Raw genomic sequence first — 8,730 nt, forward strand, 5'->3', positions numbered from 1 at the left:
TAAACAACAAGGTCCTACTATATAGCACAGGGAACTATATTCAATATCTTATAATAACCTATAGTGGAAAAGTCTGAAAAATATATATACATATGTGAATCAGTTTGCTCTACACCTGAAACTAACACAACCTTGTAAATCAACTATACTTCAATAAAAAATAAACATAAGGAAAAAAAAGAAATATTAAAGAAAGGTCATCAGGTAGGAGCAAGACGATATCAGATAGAAATCTGAATCCACACAAAATACAAGAGTGAGAGAAATGGAAAATGGGTGTATTAGAATACAATGCTTCTTGTTTTTAAATAGTATAAAAGATAATTGTTTAAAATAAGATAGTAATATATCTATTACAGGGTTTGTAGCATACAGAGAAATAAAATGCATGACAGCAATTAACACCAAGATTAAGTGGGAAGATGTAAAAACATGGTGTTGTCAGGTTCTTATATCGTATGTGAGTTGTAATTATATTATTTGAAGTTGCACTGTGATAAACTAAAAGTGAATTTTAGAAAATCGATAGCAATTAGTACAAACAAAAAAAAATAAAAGCCAATGAGGAGATAAAATAGATTAGTAGAAAAAATCAAAATAAGACAAAGAAGAAGAAAAGGGTTAGACTAGCAAATAGCAAGATAAATTTTAATTTAACCATGTAAAAAATTTTTATTAAATGTAAACCAGCTAAACACTCTAATTCAAAGCAGAATTATTACACTCAATAAAATGCAATACCTAAATAGATGCTGTCTATAAGAAATTAACTTTAAATAGAAAAAAAAAAACAGATGAAATGTAAACTGATGGAAAAATATGCACCATGCAAACACTAATCAAAAGCAAGCTGGAGTGGCTATGTTAACGTCAGATAATGTAAGCCTCAGAATAAGAAATATGGGAACCAAGAATGAGAGGGACATTACACAATGACAAAGAAAAACCAATTTATGAAGGAAAAAATAAATATCCTAGATTTATCTGCACCTAACAAGAGGAGCTCAACCTATGAAGCAAAAACTAGTATAACTAAAAGTAGAAATAGATACAGCCACAGTTATAATTGAAGAATTTAATACTTCTCTCTCAATAATTGATATAACAAGTAGGTAGAAATCTCTAAAGATACTGAAGACTCGAACGACTTTTAAAATCTCATAGCAAGTTGATATTTACAGAAAATCACACCAAATATCAGCAAAGACAAATTCTTTTCGAATGCATATGAGATAGTTATATGATAGATCATATTCTGAGACATAAAATGCATTTAAATTATGTGATTAGACATAATACAGCATATGTTCTCTATGACAGAATTAAACTAGAAATTAGTAAGATAGGAATCTGGAAAATATCCAAATATGTGCAAATTAAACAATACATTTTTAAATAACTCATGGGACAAAGACGAACTTACAAGAGAAAATAGAAAATAGTTTGAAGTAAGGGAAAATGAAACACACATATCAAAATTTTTGTGATTAAGCTAAAGGAGTCCTTAGAAGTAAATTAATAGGACTAACTACTTAAATTAGAAATAAAAGGCTCAAATCACTTGAACTTTTATTTGAAGAAACTCCCATGTGAGGAAACTTGAGAAAGGAAACCAAATTAAATTCTAAATAAGCAGAATAAAGGAAATGGTAATAGTAAGAGCTGAAATTAATGATTTATGAAACATCTAAGGAGCAGAAAAAGTCAATGAAATTAAAAATTGCTTCTTTGAAAACATCAGGAAGATTGCAAACATTAGTCCATAGTAACCAAAATAAACGTGTGACAATGAGAGAGAGGAGAAAAAATAATTGTCAGTATCAGGAAGAAGGGCATATCACTTCAGATTCTACAGACATAGAAAGGGAAATAAGAAAATACCAGGAATGACTGTTTTTCCAATAAATTTGACAACTTATAATGGACCAATTTCCTGAAAGACACAAAATACCAAAATTCATTCAAGAAAAAAAATATATGACCAAAATTTCCCTTTATCTATTCAAAAGTTGAAGTCACAGTTAAAAACCTTCCCACAAAGAAAACTCCAGGTGCAGCTGTCTTTATTTATGAATTCTACCAAACAAATAAATAATACCTATTATATACTAACGTTCAAGATGATAAAAGAGGGAAAACATGTGCCAACTCATTTTATGAGGCCAGCATTAACCTTGATATCAAAACCAGACAAAACCACTCTCAGAAAGCTAGAGACCAATATCCTTTATGAAAAGTCCCTGAAAAATGTTTAGCAAATCAAATGCAGTAATAGAGTGTTTTTTAAAAACATAGCCAAGTCATGTGTTAGTATGCACAATTAAAAGAATAAAGGATACGGAGCCAAACTGGATTCAACTCAACTCATTTCAAATTTCCTAGTTATGTGACCTTGGGCAAGACAAGGAATCTCTCTAAGCCTTAGTTTCCCCAACTGTATGGTAATAATGCACCTTTAGAGGATTATTGTGAGGACTAAATAAATAAAATATAGTGTATCTAACATAATTTCCAGAACATGGTAGGTACATCCATTTTTTTAAATCTACAGTTAAATTATAAGTATACTGAGGTCTATACTTTAAAAAATTCCCTATGGGGCTTAGCACAATACCTTCTACAAGTAACTGACTATTGAAAAATTGGTTAATTGAAATAGAATTTTAAAAACTGTGTTCTGCTGATCTTTTAGTTGGTTTTTAATTTGTGTAGAAAATGATAATTTTTAACCTATTGAAAAAAACAGGTCAGGTTCCTGAGCATAAGAAACAGAAGAAAATGGGAAAAAGAAATCAATTTAGGGACATAGATGAATTATGAAAATGATTTTTTTTAAAGTAGTTGAGGGGAAGACAGAATACAGAATTAAATTTGAGTACTGGTCCCTAAGCATACCTGGATAGCATTTATTATGGAATATTATAAAGAAAAACACCAGCCTGATTATTGAGAAAGCATTCATTCTGACTAAAAACAAAACAAACCACCCCCCCAAAACTGGAAGTAGTAATTATTAGAGAAGTATAAAGAACTTTGACTATATTTTCCGCCTGAATTATGTTTGAAGAGCTTGCCTTTATTTTGAGCCAATGGAAGAGAGAGGCACTTCATCCATAGGGCTGGTGTTCAACATTTAGAATTGTTAGAATTGCTATCACAGCAAAAACCAGCCATTTTGTATGTTGCCATAAAAAGACTAACACTTAATTCTCACAACTACTCTATGAAATTATTATCATCAAAAAATGATTAGGCTCAGAGAAATTTAGAAAACATGCCAAGCTCATCTAATTAACAATTCTGGAGCCAAGACTCAAATTCAAGTTTCCACATATTGGGGCTTTTTGTTGATGCTGATGTTGTTACCATGTAGCTATCTATGATGTTTAATTTGGTTTAAAATTTTACAAGTTATCTTTGTCCTCACAAGACCCTATTATGTATAGTTAGCTTTTATCATTTTATAGTTGACAAAACTGAGGTCAAGAGAATTTGCACTTCTCCTAAGCAACACTCAGTTGGAGAAGTAGAATTCAAATCTCAGCCTCGACCTCTCTGGCTTCAGTCTGAATAATGACAAAGTTGAAGTCTAGGATCTCCCTGTTCCCAAATGCCTTTTGTTTGTGAATCTCTATAATTTCAAATATTGTCTTTTATTCTGTTCCTGCCTGGCTTTCCCCCCGCCCTCCCTTTAGCTGCCTAGGAGAAAGCAGTTGTGATAACTATGAAATGATTGTGCAAATTCACTGCAACGCAGAATGAAGATTTTAGACAGAAGGAATGGAAATGACCAAGTCGCAATATCTCATCATCTCTACCCCAGACAATGCTTCTGAGCTACTTTGTAAAATCCAGTTCTCAATGATGGATGGGATATGTGGTATTATAAAAATGTGCTAAAATAATCATTAAGGAGAAATAATTATCAGGAATGCCACACACAAATAGGAAATAACGTTGGTAGTGTTTAGTCTTGAAGACAAGGATTATGAATCTCTGCTTGATGGGACATTAAATGAGTGATGTCAAAATTCTATATCATATCAATATAAACATAATAAATTTCATTTAATATAGATGTTTTATGATTTATTATGAAACCTTTGACAAATGTTGTATTACACTTTTAACTGTTAAATAACAGTAGTACTTGAATTTTGACTCTGTACTTTTCCGGTAAGACTTTATATTAAAATGTTCCTATCTGAAACTTTAATAGCTTGTTAATCCAAGAGAAGACTAATTCACTGGAGGCTGCAGAAACAGCTACTGCCTATTCAAAGCCCCAAATCCTTTAAACATCTTTTCTCCTTCATTTCAGAAACATGAATAGCAAGACTTAAATCTGGCAGCCAGTTTTTGCAGGCTATTTTTTCTCTCAAAATTTTAGGTAACGTATTTCTTATAACAGTCTTTACAATAAGCAAACATATGTAGAAAAGTCAGGTGTTAAATGAAGCCATGCAAATTAGCCATCTGGATTGAAAAACATTGTCTTGCCTAATATTGAGCTCAACAGATTTATAGGTTTATAAAGAATCTTTTAGCCTTTGGAATATTCCAGTATATGTGACCAATCCTTATGATTCTTCAAATGGAAATTAAGCTTGAGAGTTGGGAATAAATAGTTGACAAAGCCTTCATATTTCCATCCAAATCTCAAGGCAGTTGTTTTGGAAAGAAAGACTAAAATAATAGTACCTAAAATATATATTTGATAAAATATTTGATTTTTACCCAATGCTTTTTAAAATTTTTCCAGAAATGCCTAGAGCCCACCATTGTGATTCCATTTTGGTTGTGTGAACATACGTGTTTAAGATCTCTGCTGATGGTATCTGTGAGAAAGGCTGACATGATAGAAACAAAGGAACATTGCCACTGATGGGCAGGGAGCTTATGCAAATCAGACAACAAAGAGATCCTACCATTTAAGGAGGAACCATGGCATGCTTTCTCCCACGGTTTGCTGGACACTTGTCTATCCACTTGGCTGAGGATGTCACTCCAAATGTTAGGAAAGGTAAGGGAAGGGATAAGGGGAAGGCAAACAAAACAAATTGATGCCCCATCTTTCATTGGTTCACAAATAATATCTGAAATGTTTATTCTGATATTTATGACCTTGCATGTTCTAACTCTATTTTTACCTTTCCAATTTGTGTTGCAACAATTCTTATTCATTTATCTTTTGTTCCAGTCAAATGGAACTCATCACTGCTCCCCACACATGCCATATGCTTTCCTCCCTAGGTGCCTCTGCTCATGAGTTTACCTTGCTCAAATCTATTCCCTCTCCCTAGCAACCAATTCATTTTCACTATTTAAATTTACATCATTGACGTGTGATTTACAAGCCAGAAGATGAACTCATTTTAAATGTTTTAGTGAGTTTTGACAAATTATCACTACATTCAAAATATAGAACATGTCCACGTGACTTTACTCATGATCCTTACAATAAAACTCGCTCTCACCTCCACACCCCTTCACATACACCCTGAAACGAAGGCCAAGACTGATCTGCTTTCTAGCACTAGTTTTGCCTTTTCTAGAACTCCATATAAATGCATTCATATAGTACTTACTTTTTTATATCTGGTTTCTATTGCTCAGCATAATTTTTTTTGAGACGCATCTGTGTGGTGGCATGGATCAGTGCTTCATTCTTATTTACTGCCAGGTAATAACCTATGGTATAAATATTACCAACTTTTGTTTATCCATCTACTATTGGACATTTGGTTGTGTCCAGTTTTTGAATATTATGAATAAAACTTATGAATATACATGTGTAAGTTTCTGTGTGCATATATGCCTATTTCTCTTTGGTAAATGCCTAGGAGTAGGATTGATGAGTCACAAGATAAGTGTTTAAGTTTTTAAGAAATTGCAAAAAATATTTTCCCGACTGGTTGTATCACTTAAACTCCTATCAGAAATGTTTAAGGTTCTCAATTACTACACATATTCACCAACACTTGATATAGTCAGTCTTTCTTATTTTAACCATTCTGATGGATGCCTAGTGGGTATGTCATTGTAGATTTTATGTGCATCTTCCTGATGACTAATAATGCTGAGCATTTCTTCATGTGTTTTTTAAAGCAATTAACATGTCATATTTAGTGAAGTTTCTGTTCAAATCATTTATAAATTTTTACTTAACTCTTTTATTTTGACTTCGTTACTTTTTATGGATTCCTTAGAATTATGTTATGTATGAATAAAGATAATTTTTCTGCTTCTTTTCTACCTACACACGGTATTTTTTTCTTGTATTATTGCACTGGCTAGGGCCTCCAATACAATTTTGAATAGAAATGTTGAGAGTGGATACACTTGGCTTTTCCTGTATACTGGGTGAAAATATTTAGTCTTTCAACATTAAGTACAATGTTAGCTAGTTTGCCACAAGTTACTGTGTTGTGTTTGTTGTTTATCATCAGTGGGAGTTACATTTTGACAAAGTATTTTCTGACTCTGTTGTGATAATTTAACGGTTTTGCTTTTTTGTCTATAAATATTGTGAATTACAATAATTACTTATAATGTTAAACTAACCTTGAATTCCTGGAATTGTACATTTGCCAAAAAATCTTTGAACTGTATACTTGGTCATAAGTTACTCTTTTTACATATTACTGGATTCAGTTAGCTAAAATTTTCCTAAGGAATTCTGTTCTATGTTCATAAAGGATATTGATCTGTACTTTGGAATTTTTTATAGCTTTGTTGAGGTATAATTAACACATAAAGTTGTAAGATATTTAAAGTGTACCACATGATAATTTGATATGTGTATACATTGTGAAAGAATTCCCCCCACTAAGTTAGTTAACATATCCATCACCTCACATATTTCCTCTTCTAGTTTTTATGAGTATGCATAAAATTGATATTTCTTCTTTGATAGAATTAAGCATTGGAGCTGCATGGGTCTGGACTTTTCTTTGGGGAAGGTGTTAAGCTACAATTTCAATTAACATAACAGATACAAATGATTCAGGGTATTTATTTTTTTAGTGTTTTGCTAGTTTGGAATTTTTCCATTCCATTTATGTTGAATTATTGACAATAATTTGTAATAGTCTCCTATTACGCCTTTAACATAGGACCTTTTTTCTGAGCTCTCTCTGTCTAGGGATTTATAAATTTTTCTTATCTTTCAAAAAATAAGATTTTAGGTACATTTATTTTCCTCTATTTTTCTTTTACTTAACTAATATCTGTTCATTTAAAATTTTTTATCCCCTTCCTTCTGCTTACTTTGACTTTACTTGGCTCTTCTTTATTATTTTTGAGGTGCTGGTTTAGATTATTTCAGAATTTCTTTTCCATGTAAAGCTATAGGCACTAATTAAAATGCATTCTTCAAATGTGAATATGTGGATTTTTTTAACCTTCATTTAATTCAATATGCCTTCTAATTTTTCTTGTAGTTTCTCCTTCAACCCATCGGTTATATGAAACAGTGAGACCAAAACAAATGTTATTTGGAACTCTGAGTAATAAATGAGATGAAAATCAAGAAAGATTGTTTTGAATTTGCCTATTAATAGAGAAAACAATGCTTTTTTAGGAAACTGTATTAAACACTACTGATTAAAGTTACTATTTTTATTCAACATAAAAAATTTTTACATATATTTGTAGAATTTTCACTTGATATTGGGACAAGATAAATAAGAGAGAATTCCTCCTCTCAGAGTGGTTTTAGTCTAGTGGGGAGAGAAAAGGCAAAATATTCATACAGGACAATGCTGTACAATAGAAATATTTGTAATTTAAAATTTTCTAGTAGCTACAATAATACAGTAAGTAAAAGTAAAATTAAGTTTAGATACATAAGGTTAAATATTATTGAAATGTCATTTCAACATGCAATCAATATAAAATTATGAGTGAGACATTTTGCTTTTTTAGCACTAAGTTTCCCAATATTCAGGGTGTTTTTGATATTTACAGCATATCATAGTTCAGACTAGTCACATTTCAAGGGCTCAATAACTGCAAGTGGCTGCTGGCTACTATATTGAACATCCCAGTAGTACTGAAATATACAGAAAGTGCTAATTTAGTCCTCACAGGAATGCGTCTCCATTATATTGGACATATTGCATCTTAAAAAGATTAAGTAACTGGTCCATGATCTTTCAGCAAATAGGTAAAAGAGATGTGATTTGAATCAAAATTTTTCTGACTTCAAGTTCTGTGTTATTTTCATGACCCTTAATACAGCTACAGTTTCTCATTTTCGGGCCTCCTTCTAGCTGCTGACTTCTCTATATCATTATTTACAATCATGTAATCAACATTGACATGCTCTAGAGCTACCAAACAGAGAGTTGTAGCAAAGTGCAATTCTCAATGATGTGAATAAAGATTAAGGACAGGAATGTAACAATGCTTCTCTTGACATAGCTGGGAATCAAGTTTCTATCCTTTGTATTTTCTTTACTTCCTAAAAGAAGTATACAAGTACATTGCAAAGGTATGGTAATGTGTTCTGACTGTCCTAGTCCTGAATCTATTTCCCTGCTTAGGGTTTTTAAGAATAGGTGGGAGGGGCTTCCCTGGTGGCACAGTGGTTAAGAATCTGCCTGCCAATGCAGGGGACACGGGTTCGAGCCCTGGCCTGGGAGGATCCCACATACCACGGGGCAATTAAACCCGTGCGCCACAGCTATTGAGCCTGCGCTCTGGAGCCCGCGAGCCACAGCTACTGAG

At 32.3% G+C, this 8,730-nt stretch overlaps 1 long non-coding RNA gene across 12 annotated transcripts in view; it reads left to right on the top strand.

Moving 5' to 3' along the window:
* LOC137768014 (uncharacterized) overlaps nt 1-6,088 on the top strand; it is a 695,061-nt gene extending 688,973 nt beyond the window's left edge. For 11 of the 12 annotated variants that reach the window (XR_011074681.1, XR_011074676.1, XR_011074674.1 and 8 more), the window contains one exon: nt 3,696-6,088. This is a non-coding gene — a long non-coding RNA (uncharacterized lncRNA). The remainder of the gene's footprint in view (nt 1-3,695) is intronic. The other variant, XR_011074677.1, reaches the window with a different exon arrangement.
* The last annotated feature ends 2,642 nt before the right edge of the window (nt 6,089-8,730 follow it).

The sequence above is a fragment of the Eschrichtius robustus genome, chromosome 8 (assembly GCF_028021215.1).
Source record: "Eschrichtius robustus isolate mEscRob2 chromosome 8, mEscRob2.pri, whole genome shotgun sequence".
In the NCBI taxonomy this organism is placed as follows: domain Eukaryota; kingdom Metazoa; phylum Chordata; class Mammalia; order Artiodactyla; family Eschrichtiidae; genus Eschrichtius; species Eschrichtius robustus.